We start from the raw sequence: 19,233 nt of genomic DNA on the forward strand, positions 1-19,233 counted from the left end.
ACGTAGCCCACACAGGGGTCATTCCTGGAACATTTGCAACTGTAGAGGAGAGAGAAGCACACTGCCAGGCCTCCTACGGCATCACGTATATAAGGTCACCTCTCTGAGGGCAGGAGACATAGCCGACCTACGTAATACATAGACACAAGCACAGGGAAAGAGGCAAAATGAGGAGGCAAAGGAATACATTCCAAGTAAGGGAACAGGACAAAACCCCAGAAAAGGAACTAAGCGAAACAGAAATGAGCAACCTACCTGACAGAGAGTTCAAACAAAGAGTGTTAAGGATGCTCACTGATCTTGGGACAAGAATGGATAAACTCAGTGAGAATGTCAACAAAGAAACGGAAGATATAAAAAAGAACAAATCAGAAATGAAGAATACAATACTGGAAATGAAAAATTCACTAAGGGGACTTAAAAACAGTGTAGAGGATACAGAAGAATGGATCTGTGAGCTGGACAAAAGACTAGAAGAAATCACCCAAGCTGAATCAATAAAAGAAAAAAGAATTAAAAAGAGTGAAGACAGTCTAAGGGACCTCTGGGACAACATCAAGTGCACTAACATCAGTGTTATAGGTGTCCCAGAAGGGGAAGAGTGAGACAAAGGGGCAGAGAATCTGTTTGAAGAAATAATAGACGAAAACTTCCCTAACCTAGGGAAGAAAACAGACATCCGGGTACAGGAAGCACAGAGAGCCCCAAACAAGATAAACCCAAAGAGGCCCACACCAAGACACATCATAATTAAAATGTCCAGAATTAAAGATAAAGAGAGAATTCTAAAAGCCACAAGAGAAAGACAAGTTACATACAAAGGAAACCCCATAAGGCTATCAGCTGACTTCTCAGCAGAAACCTTACAGGCTAGAAGAGAATGGCATGATATATTTAAAGTGCTAAAAGGAAAAAACCTACAGCCAAGAATACTCCACCCGGCAAGGTTATCATTCAAAATGGAAGGAGAGATAAAAAGTTTCACAGACAAGCAAAAATTAAAGGAGTTTGTCATCAAGAAACCAATAATACAAGAAATGCTAAAGGAACTCATTTAAGGGGAAAAGAGAAGACCACAAATAGGAAAAATTATCTATTTTCATGATAATAGCGTAATGGATACAAATGCACAAAAAAGAGGTTAGATATGATATCAAAAACATAAAATGTGGGAGGAGAGGAGTTAAAGAGTAGAACTTTCAGACAGAGGTCAAATTAAAGAGACTATCAACTGAATATAGACTGCTATATAAGTAGGTTACTATATATGAACCCCATGGTAATCACAAACCAGAAACCTATAATAAATACACAAAAAACTAAGAGAAAGGAACCCAAACATAATACTAAAGAAAGCCATCAAACCACAAGGGAAGAGAGCAAGAGAAGAAGAAAGGAACAGAGAAGAACTACTAAAACACCAAGAAAAAAATATTAAAAAATGGCAGTAAGTACATACATATCACTAGCTACTTTAAACGTCAATGGAGGGCCGGCCCCGTGGTTTAGCAGTTAAGTGCGTGTGCTCCGCTGCTGGCGGCCCAGGTTCAGATCCCGGGCATGCACCGATGTACCGCTTCTCCGGCCATGCTGAGGCCGCATCCCACATGCAGCAACTAGAAGGATGTGCAACTATGACATACAACTATCTACTGGGGCTTTGGGGGAAAAAATAAATAAATAAATAAATAAATAAATAAATAAATAAATAAATAAATAAATAAATAAATAAACAAAATTATAGAAAAAATAATAAAAAATAAACGTCAATGGACTAAATGCTCCAATTAAAAGGCATAGGGTGGCTGACTGGATAAAAAAACAAGACCCATATATATGCTGCATACAAGAGACACACTTCGAACCTAAAGACACTCACAAACTGAAAATAAAGGGACAGAAAAAGATGCTCCATGCTAATGGCAATGAAAAGAAAGCTGGGGTAGCAATACTCATATCAGACAAAATAGACTTTAAAACAAAAACTGTAAAAAGAGACAAAGAAGGGCATTACATAATGATCAAGGGAACAATCCAACAAGAGGACATAACACTTGTAAATATCTATGCACCCAACACAGGAGCACCTAAATATATAACACAATTATTAATAGACATAAAAAGGGAAATAGACAGTAACACAATAATAGTAGGGGACTTTAACACTCCACTTACACCAACAGATAGATCTTCCAAACAGAAGATCAATAAGGAAACATTGGCCTTAAATGACACACTAGAACAGATGGACCTAGTAGATAATACAGAACATTTCATCCAAAAACTGAAGAATACACATTCTTTTCAAATGCACATGGAACATTCTCCAGGATTGATCACATATTAGGCCACAAAACAAGTCTCCATAAATTTAAGAAGATTGAAATAATACCAAGCATCTTTTCTGACCACAAGGTATGAAACTAGAAATCAACTATCGGAAGAAAATCAGAAAAGGCACAAATATGTGGAGATTAAACAAAATACTACTGAGCAACAATTGGGTCAATGAAGAAATCAAAGGATAAATCAAAAAAATAGTTGGAGACAAATGAAAATGAAAATACAACATGCCAGAATTTATGGGATACAGCAAAAGTGGTTCTAAGAGTGAAGTTTATAGCAATACAGGCTCAACAAACAAGAAAAATATCAAATAAACAATCTGACAATGCACCTAAAGGAACTGGAAAAACAAGAACAAACAAAGCCCAAAATCAGTAGAAGAAGGGAAATAATAAAAATCAGAGCAGAAATAAATGAAATAGAGACTAAAAAACAATAGAAAAAATTAATAAAACCAAGAGCTAGTTCTGTGAAAAGATAAACAAAATTGATAAACCTTTAGCTAGACTCACCAAGAAAAAGGAGAGAAGGCTCAAATAAGTAAATTCAGAAATGAAAGAGGAGAAATTACAACAGACACCTCAGAAATACAAAAGATTATAAGAGAATACTATGGAAAGCTATATGCCAACCAATGTGACAATCTGAAAGAAATGGATAAATTCTTAGAATCATACAACCTCCCAAAACTGGATCAAGAAGAAATACAGAATTTAAATGGACCAATCACCAGCAAGGAGATCGAAACAGTAATCAAAAACCTCCCCAAAAATAAAAGTCAAGGACCAGATGGCTTCCCTGGTGAATTCTACCAAACATTCAAAGAATACTTAATACCTATCCTTCTCAAACTCTTCCAAAAAATTCAGGAGGGAGGGAAGCTCCCTAACTCATTCCACAAAGCTGACATTACCCTGATACCAAAAACAGACAAGGACAACACAAAAAAAGAAAATTGCAGGCCAATATCACTGATGAATATCGATGCAAAAATCACCAACAAAATATTAGCAAATCGCATACAACAATATATTAAAAAGATTATACATCATGATCGGGTGGGACTTATTCCAGGGATGGTTCAACATTCACAAATCAATCAATGTGATACATCATGTTAATAAAATGAAGAATAAAAATCACATGATCATTTCAATAGATGCAGAGAAAGCATTTGACAAGATACAGCACGCATTTATGATAAAAACTCTGAATAAAATGGGTATAGAAAGAAAATACCTCAACATAATAAAGGCCATATATGACAAACCCACAGCTAATATTATCCTCAATGGTGAAAAACTGAAAGCTCTCCTTCTAAGAAGAGGAACCAGACAAGGATGCCCACTCTCACCACTCCTATTTAACATAGTATTGGAAGTCCTAGCCAGAGCAATCAGGCAAGAAAAAGAAATAAAAGCAATCCAAATTGGAAAGGAAGAAGTGAACTTGTCACTATTTGAAGACGACACGATTTTATATATAGAAAATCCTAAAGAATTCACCAAAAAACTTTCAGAAGTAATAAACGAATACAGTAAAGTTGCAGGATACAAAATCAACATACAAAAATCAGTTGCATATCTATACACTAACAACAAAGTAGCAGAAACAGAAATTAAGAATACAATCCCATTTACAATTGCAACAAAAGGAATAAAATGCCTAGAAATAAACTTAAACAAAGAGGTGAAAGATCTGTATACTGAAAACTATAAAACATTGCTGAAAGAAATTGAAGAAGACACAAAGAAATGGAAAGATAGTCCGTGCTCTTGGATCGGATGAATTAACATAATCAAGATGTCCATACTTCCTAAAGCAATCTATAGATTCAATGCAATCCTGATCAAATTTCCAACAACACTTTTCACAGAAATAGAACAAAGAATCCTAAAATTTACATGGAACAACAAAAGACCCTGAATTGCTAAAGGATCCTGAGAAAAAAGAACAAAGCTGGAAGTATCACACTCCCTGACTTCAAAATATACTACAAAGCTATAGTAGTCAAAACAGCACGGTACTGGCACAAAAACAGACACACAGATCAATGGAATAGAATTGAAAGCCCAGAAATAAACCCACATATCTATGGACAGCTAATCTTTGACAAAGGAGCCAAGAGCATACAGTGGAGAAAGGAAAGTCTCTTCAACAAATGGTGTTGGGAAAACTGGACAGCCACATGCAAAAAAATGAAAATAGACCATTACCTTACAGCATACACAAAAATTAACTCAAAAGGGATTAAAGACTTCAATGTAAGACCTGAAACAATGAAACTTCTAGAAGAAAACATAGGCAGTACGCTCTTTGACATCAGTCTTAGCAACATATTTTCAAGCACCATGTCTGTCCGAGCAAGAGAAACGATAGAAAAAATAAACAAACGGGACTATATCAAACTAAAAAGCTTCTGCACAGCAAAGGAAACCATCAACAAAACAAAAAGACAACCTAACAATTGGGAGAAGATATTTGCAAACCATACATCTGATAAGGGATTAGTCTCAAAAATATATAAAGAACACATGCATCTCAACAAGAAAAAAACTAACAACCCAATTAAAAAATGGGCAAAAGACCTGAACAGACATTTCTCCAAAGAAGATACACAGATGGCCAACAGGCACATGAAAAGATGTTCAACATCATTAATTATCAAAGAAATGCAAATCAAAACTACAATGAGATATCACCTCACGTCCGTCATAAAGGCTATAATTAACAAGACAGGAAACAACAAGTGTTGGAGAGGATGTGGAGAGAAGGGAACCCTCATACACTGCTGGTGGGAGTGCAAACTGGTGCAGCCACTATGGAAAACAGTATGGAGATTCCTCAAAAAATTAAGGATAGAACTACCATATGATCCAGCTGTTCCACTGCTGGGTATTTATCAAAAGAATGTGAAAACACCAATGCTTAAAGATACATGCACCCCTCTGTTCATTGCAGCGTTATTCACAACAGCCAAGATGAGGAAGCAACCTAAGTGCCCATTGAGGGAAGAATGGATAAAGAAGATGTGGTATATACACAACGGAATACTACTCAGCCATAAGAAATGATGAAATCCAGCCATTTGTGACCACATGGGTGGACATTGAGGGTATTATGCAAAGTGAAATAAGTCAGAGGGAGAGGGTCAAATACCGTATGATCTCACTCACTAAGTAGTAGATAATAACAACAACAAACAAACACATAGAGACAGAGATTGGATTGGTGGTTACCAGAGGGGAAGGGGGGAAGAAGGAGGGTGAAAGGGATAATTAGGCACATGTGTGTGGTGATGGATTGTAATTAGTATTTGGGTGGTGAACATGAGAACATGATGTAATCTATGCAGAAATAGAAGCATAACGATGTACACCTGAAATTTATGCAATGTTATAAACCAATGTTACCACAATAAACCAAAAAATAAAATTTCTGTGGGAGAGTTTTATTGACGGTAGAAAGAGCAGTTATAAACAAATTGAAATGACAAAGGGAGATTTTATCCACTGCTATGGCAGGGCCACGTAGTCTGTCCATTCTCTAAAATACTTCCTTTCTTTCCACAGTGTATATGACCTTGGATGTCGACTCAGTCAACAGCAACCTCCTGATTTCTGATGACACGAGGAACATCCAATGTGGGCATCTCAAACAGATGCCCAAGGGTGTGCTGAGACTCAGCGAACCCTTATGTGTCCTAGGCTCCCTCCGTTCACCTCTGGCCAACATTACTGGGAGGTAGACGTGGGAACAAACAAAGAATAAGATCTAGATGTGTGCAAAGAATCCATTACTAGGTAGGGAAAGGTCACACTCTGCAGAACCTGGATTCTGGACTGTGAGAGTTTGAGAAATGGGAAGCACTTCTCGGCCAACAATACACCTGGAATAACATCTGCATGGACCTAAAAGTGCAATTAATAGGTATTTTTTCTGGATTTGGACATTGGAAATCTTGCTTTTTTTGACATTATCACTGGATTCCATATCTTCACACTTGTCCATATTTTATCTTCTGAGCCACTATGCCCATTTTTGCTCTTTCAGACTAACTAATGGTGATGAAGTCTCCCTAAATAACTGTTCCCTGAAAAATCTAGGCACTGCAATTCCTCCAAAAAATCCTGGAGATCAAAAATGTCTTTCTGTACTTTAAAAATGAACATATGAATAAATCATAGGTCCTTGTGGCTAATGAAATTTCCATGTTCACATGTTTTAAAATGTTAGAGCACAAAAATGTGGATCATTTTATAGACTATAAATTAGAATTTAATAATATAAAACTAATGTTTACATATTACATCATGAGTATTGAGTATTGGAATTGACATATTTTGGGGACTTTGGTTAAGTTTGGGATCTAAGTACCTAAGTTAATACTTAGATCTCTTTCCTGAACTTTCAATGTGACTTCAAGTATTCTTGTTTGCATGATGTTCTCTTAACATTTACCTTACCTGTTACTGAATTCATGAAATAAACATGATGAACAATCCCACTGATGATGTGGTTGAGTAAATGTTAGGAGCACAAGATCTCACGTAGCCCAGAGATACATTTGTATGCTCTGATGAAAAGCATAAACAAATTGCTGATTTGTTACAGTCACTATAGTGACACAATTTCCCCAATGATCCTGCACCTGTGCTCGTCTAGGTCAACAGCAACTATTTAGGATCTACAGATGTTGTTATCTTGCCTGTGCTAACATCTGATGTGGTCAGAGCTGATTACTGTTGGAGATAGTATTTGGTGTCAGTCGTAGATACTCATTATCCAAGTCATTTCCTTGTGCCACAGATATGGTGATCTCTACGTAATCTTTCCTCTAAAGGGATCATTGGTGTTTAAACTTGTGGAAACTCTCAACAGCTAAAACTGCAAGAATCAGGCATTAACTAAGAGGAATTTCAGCGCTTCTGGTTCCAGTAAAAATTTATGTGGAATCAAGAGAGACCCTGCCTATCACAGCCACGTGAAAATGCTGCAGAAATATAACCTGTCTATAGGTGGTTCAAAGTGGCACAACCTATAGAGATGGGAAAGTGCAGGACACAGGAGTGAATGAAAATCAGAGCAGTAACTGTCATGGCCTTGGATGGCACATGTCGGGTCTGAAATGAACTGCCACCAAAGACAACTTTGAGGCTGAGGTAAAGTGGATCCTTCTGGATCTAGTCACATGAAAATGCCAGAAAGATTAGAAAAAGAACAATAAAACTTTTTTTTCCTATGATGGTGACCAAATCATGATATTCTAATATCATCATTCCTCCTACATTGACTAGTTTCTACCAGACCCATCCATCTTTGAATCCTGGCTCTGTCACTCCAGCTGTGCAATCTTGAGAAATGAAAGGAAGGAAAGAGACGAAAGGTCAACCCTGCATTTTGTATCCAGAGAGAAAGATCTTCAGAAATTAGGGTGACACCTCCTTCTTCTCTGTGTCCTTCTTTTCTCTCTTCATAATTTCTTGTCATTTCCTCCCTCTCTCAGGCCCCGATGGAGCTGGCATAGCTGCAGAGACACATTGGTAGTGGAATGGGACCCCCCTAGAGTGCAAGGCAGCGAGGGTGGAAGTGGGCAAAGCAGCCATGTTGTTGTGTGTTTTTGTCACTACCAACCCAGAGAAGTGGGTGGTGGGGAGGTAGGGGAGCCATGTGAAGGGACAGTAGCAGCAATCCTGCATCACACGAGGGCATTGGGGGGATAGGGATGTGGAGGAGACCGGCAATGTTGATAGGAGATTGGAATCCGTGATATTGTAAGTAAATGTTTGAACAAATAGTAAGTATATTGAGCTAAGTGTAGCACAAGTTTCTCATTTTTGGAGGAAATATTTATAAGTGTGGAACAGGGAAAGTCTAGAAGGAGTTACGGGTGGGTTTTGAATTGGGGGAAGTGTGTATAACTCATAATTGATTACATAAGTGTATGTGTGTAGGCACAGACATACAGAAGGATGTAGATGTGTGTATTTGTGTGCGTGTACGAAAGCTAAATAACCATGAGCTCTTTTTGCTGACGGGTCCCAGAAGCAATGACATACGGTTAGGATTGTGCAAAACTAATAGCAAATCTTGGTTTCTAAAGACTGATCTCCACTTGAAGGAATCGATATTCTTTGGTGAAATGGTGGATGCCAGGGCTGCATCTGGAACAGCACAAGATGAGCCTACAACAATTCCTATTGTTAAATTATAGTAGTTTTAGTGATTTTCCACTGGTCAAATCTGGAACAACACGGGCATGAAAACAGAAAGTGGTTGTATCAGAATGCATCCCATTGAATCATATAGGAATTTAGGAGTACATTTGATATGAATAAAAATGAGTGAATGAATGATTTAGGAAACTCTTGGAGCGAAGGGAAAATTCCTCCTTCAGTAGACTCCTACTAATAAGTGTCCAGAGCTTATGTAAGACAATTGTCATATTGTTGGTTGATTCAGGTGGGAGTTATGATAGGGGCTAAGGTGGGTTAGTGTAGGGGTGATGAGGAAGAGCATATTAGAACAGTCTCAGCATATCACCCTCATAACGTACTCATTGGTTACAAACACCAAATGGTAATTGTGAGAAGGAGAGATCTGGCAGATGTCAACCTGACCAGGTTACCAAGGTGACCTGGTTGTCTATCACACCACTGTTGTGATAGATAGACATAGTGTGTCCCCCAGTGTGAAGCACTGAGAAGAACACAGCACCATTTCTTTCTTTTCCCCAGCTTTATTGAGATATTATTGACATACAAGATATGTAAGTTTAAAGTGTACAGCATGATGCTTTGATATATGTACATATTGTGAAATGGTTACCATGAAAGGTAAACACTTCCATCCCCTCACAAAATTATCTTTGTGTGTATGAGGTGATAACATTCAAGATCTACTCTCCTAACAACTTTCCAGTACATAATATTGTTAATTATAGTCACCATGATGTATATTAGATCCCCACAACTTATTCACTTCATACTTGGGAATTTAGTACACTTTGACCAACATCTCCCCATTTTCCCACCTTCTAGTCCCTGGAACAACTATTCCACTCACTGTTTTATGAGTTAGGCTTTTAAGTTTCCACATGTAAGTGAGATCACATAGTATTATTCTTTCTCTGTCTGACTTATTTCACTTAGTATAATGCCTTCAAGGTCCATCCATGTTGTCTCAAAAGGCAGGACTCCTGTCTTTTGATGGCTGAGTCATATTCCATTGTATATATACACATTTTCTTTTATCCATTTATCCATTGTTGGACACTTAGGTTTTTTTCATATCCTGGTTATTGTGAATAATGCTGCAATGAACATGGAGATGCAGATAACTCTTTGAGATGGTGATTACAAAATCATTCTGCCAAGGAAGTGTAAACTGAGTCTGGTCATGAGGAAACATCAGAGACACCCGGGAGGGTCATTATATAGAACCTATTGTATAGGTTGAGGATATGAAAGAAAAGAAATGACACAGGAACAGTTTGAAATTGGAGCAGAAAGAAGAGGAAAACAAGTCAATGCAATACATATTCCTGGTTGGGATCCTCAACCAGGAAAGAAAAGGAGATATTTTTGATCAGTTGGAAAATTTGAACAGGACCTGTGGATAGAGAGTAGAGTTGTATTTACACTGCTTTTCTAATTGAAAGATTTAGTTAGATTCAGTACAGTTGGTCTGAAGGAGAGTGTCTTTCTTGTAGGGAAAAGCACACTAGTGGGTTTAGTATGGTGGGCACCACGTATGCACAACACTTTCAGGTGATTGGGGAAAAAACTAAGGATAATGGGATAAAATATAGAGAAAATAGTTGACAAATCAAAAGTAGTAAAATATTAACAGTTGGGGTACCTCAGTAAGGGATAAAATTAAGTATATTTGAAATTATTTCAAATCAATTATTTTAAAAATAAAGATAATTCATAGGCATTAAATTCCACAGTTTTAAAAATGAGGTTGGGTATTGCTAAATGTATTGTTATTGGTAAAACTTTATTACCTTTTCTCAAATAAAGATAATTTTGTACTTTACAAAAATTACTTTACTAGGAAAAACAGTAAGTAAAATTTAGATATTTTTAGATGTATAAATATCAAACCAATTCACCCATAGCAAACCTACACCTCTAAAAGTTAAAGGAAGTTCTTAATAAGGAAGGGAAATTATATCAGAGGAAAACACATGTACAAAAAGTAGTGTAAGCAGCAGAAATGACAATCATATAGGTTCACGATTAATCTACATTTTCTTTTCCTTTCTTATTTTCTATAAGAGACAATGAGCTCATGACAGCAAAAATAATAGAATTAATTGTAGGTAATAACATGTACAGAATAAAAATTTATGAAAACAATAGCATAAAGTGTCACAAGATATATGGAATTATACCACTGTAGGTTAAATATTCTGTGAAACGGTCAACAGTAGTTCAAATTAGAATATAATACTTAGGAAATCAGTTTTATAATGACTACAACAACCATTGAAAAGACGTTTTACCTAACACTATTAATTTTTTTTTTTTTTTTTTGCAGGGAACGATTCACCCTGAGGTAACCTCTGTTGACAATCTTCCTCTTCATTTTTTTGCTCCCCCAAGCCCCAGTACATGGCTGGATATGCTAGTTGTAACTCATTCTAATTCTTCTATGTGAACCGCCATCACCGCATGGCACCTGATAGACAGGTAGTGTGGTTCCACAGCCGGGAAGCGAACCCGGGCTGCTGAAGCAGTGAGAGTTCTGTACTTTAACCACTAGGTCAACAGGACTGGCTCAACACTTTTAATTTTAAACATATAATATTACAAATACCAGACTTTATCAAAAGAAGGCAAAAGGAAAAACAAATAGAGAAAAAAGCAAATAGGACAAAGAGGAAACAAAATCTCCCCTGTCTGTGTTTTGATGATGAAAACTAAACATCCAAGTGACAAATACCAAGATGCAGGTCTACACTCTCCTTAATATGATGTCTTCCATCCAATCAAATTTGCTGAGGGTCAACCATTTAAAGAAAATCCATATTTAAAGGCAAAGCAACCATTGGACAACATTCTGTGTAACACTACAGCATAATAGAGAAATATGAGTGTAATAAAGACATAAAATAGTGTAAAAAAAAAACACATTCTCTATCAGCCAGGTTTCTTATCTTCATCTATGAAATAAAATCTCCAACCACTCTGCAGTAATATTGTCTAGACCAACATTGGATTATGTGCCAATGTATGTCAGGTGTTAGCCACATCCACATTGAGATAAAATTTGTGGAAACACTCCTGTAGAATGGAGATTATTTGAGACAGCTGCACTGGTCAAGTGGGAAAATGGTTTTCTCAACACTTTTATGTCTCTTTTTTGAGCTGATAACTTGATGGATTGACTTTCATATCTCCCAGTGCAGCACCAGTATCAAATTGATCTCCTAAGTTCATAGGATTTTATGTAAAAAATTGGTACTGAGTACAAATGTCAAAAGGTACAAACTTTCAGTTATAAAACAAATAAGTCATAGGGATGTAACATACAACATGGTGAGTATAGTGAATATTACACTTTCAAATATGAAAGTTGCAAAGAGAGTAAGTCTTAAAAGACTTTGTCACAAGAAAAAAAATTTTTTAGCTATATATGGTCATGTACATTAGCTAGACTTACTGTGGTGATCATTTTGCAATATATACAAATATCAAATTATTATGTTGTACCCCTGAAACTAATATGATAGAGTAATTATGGTTATTACTGAAGCTGTCTTCTACATATTTAGCACTTCAACTGTATTTTCTAACAATTTAATAGCAGAACTTAGGGGTTCTAGGATCCCTCAGGATCAGCATGAAGGGGCAAACGGAGGGAAAACATAAGGCCAAAACATTAGAAGTCTGCATCAACCATAGTTAAAAATCTAAAAAGGCAGTGATGTAAAAAGCAAAAATGGAATTCAGCATTAGAAGATGACAAAAGTGACCACCAGCATCAGGATGGTGTGGACGGCTCTGATCTCTGGGGGGCATCTGTGGTAGCCATTGGGGGTGTGAACATGCTGCACTCTCTGGTGGTGTCTGTACAGGAGAAGCACCATGGAACCACTGGACCAGCCCATGAAGCCAATGAACACGGCATCAGAGATGGACCACAAGATGACAATGCTTGCAGTAGAACTTGAGGTGGAACAGAATTACTTCCCTTGGGAGTCAGTATTATTTCCTGTGTCCTGAGGACCAGTGATTTTCATGGGAATATAGATATTCATTAAGAAACTAAATATCCAGCAGGTACAACAGGAAGAAACAATGACCTTGGGGGCTCTTCTTCTGAGCATCACCCACTCCACTCTCTCAGGGATGAGAGTGAAGAACTGATAGGTGCTCAGGACACAGGTGGAGCATAGGGTGGTGCTGCGAGCAACTGTTTATATAATATGCAAATCTACACCCAAAAGTGGATAGAGGGTTCCTCAAAACAAAAGCTGCCATTGTATGGGGAATCCCAGAAGAGAGAATAACCAAGAGATTGGCCACAGCCATGTGTGTGAGAATTTCCTCTGTGGACCTCTGTCTGTGACCAAGCAAGATTGGAGAGACATTATGGAAGAAGAGAATGACATTGGCCAGAACCCCAAGCCCCACCTGGAAAGGAAGGATGGTGTTTGCAGCCAATTCCCCTATGGTTTTTAGAACATCTTTCTGAAAAGACATGGACATGGCTTCAGAGTGGCCTGGAGCAAAAGTTTATGCCTGTGATGACATCAACCATCTTCTTATGAAACCAACATTGGAAAAGGATTCTCTCCCTTTCTTCTCCTGAGAAGTGAGATGCTGTGATACTCCACTGGAGAGGCTCAACCTGGAGAACATACACCTGACAATAATTGTACTTTTCACCATTGTTATTTCGTATTTATTTCTATTTCATTTTATATTCTGATTCTCCATCAGAATGTAAGGTCCATGAACTTAGGAACCATGTCTGTCTTATTCAACAATGTGGTTGACACAGAATAAGTGTTAAATAATACATACTGAGCATATAAGTAAATGACAGGACAAAGATAAAAAAGCACTGTACCTCCTTTGGTATTCCTGGTCATTCTGCCTATTATAAGAACGTATTGAATGGCATCACTAAGATGGTGACATAGGAGGCTCCTGACTTTCCTTCCTCCCATGGACATACTGAATATACCTACATGGGTATCAACTTCCTGTGAGAGATATCCAGAAGCTATTTGACTGACTTGTACACATCAGGAGTCTGAGAAAATACCCACATTGAAATGGATAGGAAAGGCTGAGGCACATTCTCACCATGATCCCCATCCGGAGTACAGAACCTTACAATCAAGATAAAACTCCCAACTCCCTGCTTCAACAGGAGATGTGAGGACTTGTGTCACACATATAGCACCCCAACCTTTAAGGCTGCCACCAGAGGACCAGCCCCCAAATCACCTAGCTCTGAGAGCGAATGGGAATTGACATTCATGAGTCCCACAGGATTGTAGGAAATAAAAAGTAGTGGTCAAATGGGCCTTCTGGCACTCCCCATGGCTGTACCTCCAGTCTCAATGCAGAGGGAACAGGCAAAAACCCTAATCACCTAGTTTATCCCTAGAAGGAGTTTGACTACATACTTTACCAGCTTATGACCAATAGTCTGGTTTCTAATCAGCCTGCATCTATCTACTGAGTTGGATGCTCCCAGGAGCCTAAAAGATCAAGTGGGCACTTTCCCCAAATTCTCCCTCTGGCTCAGTATAAAAATAAAATCAAGTTTACAGCTTCTCTCTGGAAGGAGCTTGTCCACACGTCTAACGCCCCAGTCTTTGCAGCTTCCACCCAAGGGATGGGCCTTCATCCCATCACCCAGCCCCAACACTCAGCGGCACTCAGCATTCATGAGTCCCACAGGACCATATCAAGCAAAAAAAGCAGTTTTCACAGTCACACATAGACTAAAAGTGAAGAGATGGAATAAAAGATATTCCATGCAAATGGAAATAAAAAGAGAGTAGGGATAGCTGTACTTATATCAGACAAAATAGACTAAACCAAAAACTGTAACAAGAGACAGGAAGGTTATTATATAATGATAAAGGGGTCAATACATCAAGAGGATAGTATAATTGTAAATATTTATAAACCCAACATTGTAGCCCCTAAATATATTAAGCAAATATTAACAAATCTCAAGGGAGAAATAGACAGTATACAACAATAATAAGGGACAGTAATAGCACACTTTCAGCAAGGGATAGATCAGACACAAAATCAACAAGGAATCATTGGACTTAAACTACAGCTTAGACCAGATGGACTTAGTAGACATATGCAGATGGTTCCATCCAACAGCAGCAGAATACACATTCTTCTGAAGCACATGTGGACCCTTCTCCAGAATAGATCATATGTTAGGCCACAAAACAAGTCTTAACACACGTAAGAAGATTGAATTCAGTCTTGAATTCACATTTAAGAAGAATGAATTCCTATCAGTCATCTGTTCTGACCACAGTGGTATGAAACTGGAAATCAATTGTAAGAGGAAAACTGGAAAATTCACTAACATGTGGAGAACAAACAACATGCTCTTGAACAGCCAATGAGTCAAGAAGAAATCAAAAGGAAAATTAAAATATCTTGAGATAAATGAAAATGGAAACACAGCATATCAAAACTTATGAGATTTGGTAGAAGGTTCTAGAGGGAAGTTTATAGCAATAAGCATCTACATTAACAAAAAAGAAAAATATCAAATAAACTAAACTTTACACCTCAAGGAACTATCAAGAAGAAGAAACTAATCTCAAAATTAGTAAAAGGAAAGAAATAAGAAGGATCAGAGCAAAAATAAATGAAATACAGACTAGGAATAAAAGAGAAAGGATCAATGAAACTAAAAGCCAGTTTTTTGAAAAGAGAAACTAAATTGAAAAAACTAACTGGATTAAGAAAATAAAAGAGAAGACTCAAATAAATAAAATCAGGAACAAAAGAAGAGACATTACAAATGATACCCCAGAAACACTAAGGGTCATAAGAAACTACTATAAACAATAATACACCAACAAATTAGAAAACCTAGAAAAAATGGATAATTTCCTAGAACCTACCAAGACTGAATCATGAAGAAATAGAAAATCTGAACTCACCAGTTACTAGTAAAGAGACTGAATCAGTAACAAATACATCCTGACAAATAAAAGTCCCAAGACTAGATGGCTTTACTGGTGATTCTACCAAACGTTTACAGAAGAATTAATACCAATCCTTATGGCCACTTCTGATAGCGACATGGAAGCAAATATACTGTTGAAATTATGAGCTTATCTAACTAATTTTCATACAATTGCGCGAGAATCTCTTGTCCATATTTGAGAACTCATAAAGTAATTCTTCAGAGTTGCTGGATACAAAATTCCTTTTAAAGAACCAGCCGTGCTCTGAATACCAAGTCGACTGTACGATGTACTGAGATGTTCTATTCTTTATAGGAAAGATCCCCCGGGAGCAACGTAGTCTAAATCTCAATAATTCCCCAGACCTTAACTCACAAGACTTTGAGGTCAGGTCCCGGACAGCTTCTCCTGAGCAGTCTCCTGCCCTCAGTCCACACAAAAAATTAAACACCCTGCTCATTAGACTGTATGCTCAGACAGATTGTTTTTATTCTTTGTTACATCTGAGTGCCCACAGTTTGTCTGACACTTTGCTTCCTTCTGAATTTTACGAATAAGCATCAGTCTAGTTCCCTCAGCTCAAAGTAACCCACAGCCCACGTAGGCGTCCTATTAAAATAAGGTTTGGGGGCCGACCCGGTGGCTCAAGAGATTAAGTGCGCGAGCTCCGCTGCAGCGGCCCAGGGTTCGCTGGTTCAGATCCCAGGCGCGCACTAACGCACCGCTTGTCAAGCCATGCTGTGGCAGGTGTCCCATATAAAGTAGAGGAAGATGGGCACGGATGTTAGCCCAGGGCCAGTCTCCCTCAGTATAAAAAGAGGAGGATTGGCATCGAATGTTAGCTCAGGGCTGATCTTCCTCACAATAAGTAAATAAATAAATAAAGTTTGATCAGGCCCTTGTGAGTGAAGAAGAGGGTTTTGTGGAATACAAAGCAAATATTGACTTACTGTAGTATAAGATGTGCATTCCTCGTAGGCAAAATAATCCTTAATTAAATCATAGGATTCAGAAGCCATTGTCAGGTACAGAATGGATATATGAATTGGAAACCAAAGTCCAAAGTTACAAATACAACTTTTTCTCTACTCACTAAATGAGCCACCCTAACTTTATTTCCATTGAAAGCATAAGAAACACATTTCTGCTTCACACAGGAATCCGTATTCTTCTCTCTTCATGGAATTCCCACCACTTCACCTGCTTGCTCCTTCTCACACCCCAGCTCCACTTGAATGTCAGCTGCTCACAGACACCTTAAATCACCCTCATTCACCAGATTTCATTCCCTTCCTTCATCTGAAAAGGAAATTCATACCTTTTGTTTGTTTCTTCCTCCTCATCTTCTCTCTTCCTAATACATTGAAAGCTACATGAGGACAAAGAAGTGATCTCATCATCAGCTGATAGATCCTCAGTCTGTTATCACGTCTGGCACAGTGAGCTCCTGTGAGCATCACCCACTGCTACACCTTCACCATCGCCAACCACAGTAAACATGTTGCTATGGATGGAGCTGGGGATGGTGCCCTTCCCTCTATTTCTATGTGTCCCTGGAGTCCAAAACACTCGCTCACCAATATTCACTTTAATGGTTCCATATCCAAAGTCAATAAAATTATGGAAAAAGTGTACCTGGTGCCAATGTGTGTTTGTGTGATTGCACCTGTGTGTGTGTATGACTGTGTGCGTGCATGTGCTTGTAGGAACAGGTCCTCACATATTTTGTCATCTGAGCCCACATATCATTGTGGGCTGAAATGATGTCACGAGTGTCCTCTTTGAAAGTCCCACCCTCTCCGTCATCTATTTCACACAGCTATCCCTCCCTGAGGAGGGAACAGGCAAAAACTTACTTTGATGAACCTGTACTATGAGACAGGCACTATGAGAAATTGTAACTATTCTGATCTCTCCTTTGAGTAACAATTACCCATATAAGGGCGTGGTTCTCCAGTTTGTTAAGCTTTACGCTAGCCCCAGAGAACCTTGTTTATTGGCAAAAGAGCTGATATGATTCTCATAGTTCATACATTCTCATATGACCCCCCTAGAACCACACCCAGTGCTCCCTAAATCACAACTTCAGTGGCTCCTAGTGCATGCAGGTCCCCTCATCCCCTTGAACCACTCCTCCCACAAACATGGCCTATGGCCTCCTTCATATGGGGCTGAAGGTTTACTGAGGTGGGTGATATGGTCAGACCTACAGGTTGTACATTCCATGGGGCACACAGAGATCAACCCCACAGGTGAGGTGCCTCCCTTATACCAACAATCATCAGGCAGAATGCACAAGGACACACTTTCCCCCACAGAGAGGATGACCACCAGCCCCACACAGTCAAACATGGGGGCACCACCACACCCAGAGTCAGAAGCCAAACCACAGAAACTGCTCTGTGCTGTCACAGGAATGCACATCCCAGTGCCTGTCACCCCTCAGGAACCTCTCTTCACCAACAGGCATGGAGGGACCACCCAGGACAGGTCACTCTCCATGCATTTGGACAAGCTGGTGAAAAACCTTGGGAAAAAAGGAGACCAGAAGCCCTATTTTCCAACCAGTCTTCTGATGACTCAGCTCTGCTTTCACTAAACAAAACTGAGAGGCAGTTGTGTCTGCCTCGTGCCTAAGCACTTGTTGCTCCCCTGGCTTCCTCGTACCTTCTAGGGCTTTGTAACTGCTGTGACTGAAAATGCATACAATACAGGGGAAGGAGCCAGAATTAATTCTGATGCTAAAACAGCAGAGGAGTGTGTCACTCATCACAGGTGAGCACAGAGATCAGAGCTGGTTTGTAGACCTCCTGGGAGAGAAGGAGAAAGACCAGCTAACACAATTCATCGTGTGCCCACGGCGACAAAGGAGTCGGAATAGGACCTGGATGGAGGGTACAGTGAGAGTTGGGGAAGGTGGAAGGACTTTGTTTCCCGTGTAGAATCACTAAACCTTCTCTCAGAAATTGCCTCTGATGGCATCTTGATCCCAGCCATTACTACTTTTCGGAGTCTTTTTCAATTTTGGCCTGTCTTAGCCTGTCCTGGCTGCTATAAAAAATATCACTGACGTGGCTTATTAACAAAAGAAATTTATTGCTTACATTTCTGGAGGCTGGAAGTCCAGGATTAAGGCTGCAGTATGGTCACTTTCCGGGGAGGACCCCCTTCCTGGTTTATGGCCAAAACCTTCTCACTGTCCTCAAGTGGTGGAAAGGGGCAAGGGATCTCTTTGAATCCTGTTTTACACACACTTACCCCATTCAGGAGGGCTCCACCCTCATGACCTCAGCATCTCCTAAAGGCCCATCTTTTAATTGTTTTTGGGGGTTACAGATTCGAAGTAGGAATTTTGTGGGGACACAGACATTCTGATCATAGCTTGGCCCAATGTACATTCCATCGTACTTCCAAATGTAAAATGCACTATTGAATTACCACAGAGGGTATTGTTTTAATTCATAATTCCAATAAAAAAATGTGTACAATGGGGGCCGGCCCGGTGGCGCAAGCTGTTAAGTGCGCGCACTCCGCTGCGGCGGCCCGGGGTTCGCAGGTTCGGATCCCGGGCGCGCACCGACTCACCGCTTGTCGAGCCATGCTGTGGCGGCATCCCATATAAAGTAGAGGAAGATGAGCATGGATGTTAGTCCAGGGCCAGTCTTCCTCAGTAAAAAAAGAGCAGGATTGGCAGA

At 39.0% G+C, this 19,233-nt stretch overlaps 2 pseudogenes; both read right to left on the minus strand.

The window, feature by feature from the left end:
* The window catches only part of LOC101394591 (ret finger protein-like 4A pseudogene), a 102,217-nt pseudogene that overhangs the window by 61,956 nt on the left and 21,028 nt on the right, over positions 1–19,233 (minus strand).
* On the minus strand, positions 12,132–13,058 carry LOC147912707 (vomeronasal type-1 receptor 2-like; annotated as a pseudogene).

This window comes from Ceratotherium simum, chromosome 33 (assembly GCF_057802395.1).
Source record: "Ceratotherium simum simum isolate JZ-2026a chromosome 33, ASM5780239v1, whole genome shotgun sequence".
Lineage (NCBI taxonomy): Eukaryota > Metazoa > Chordata > Mammalia > Perissodactyla > Rhinocerotidae > Ceratotherium > Ceratotherium simum.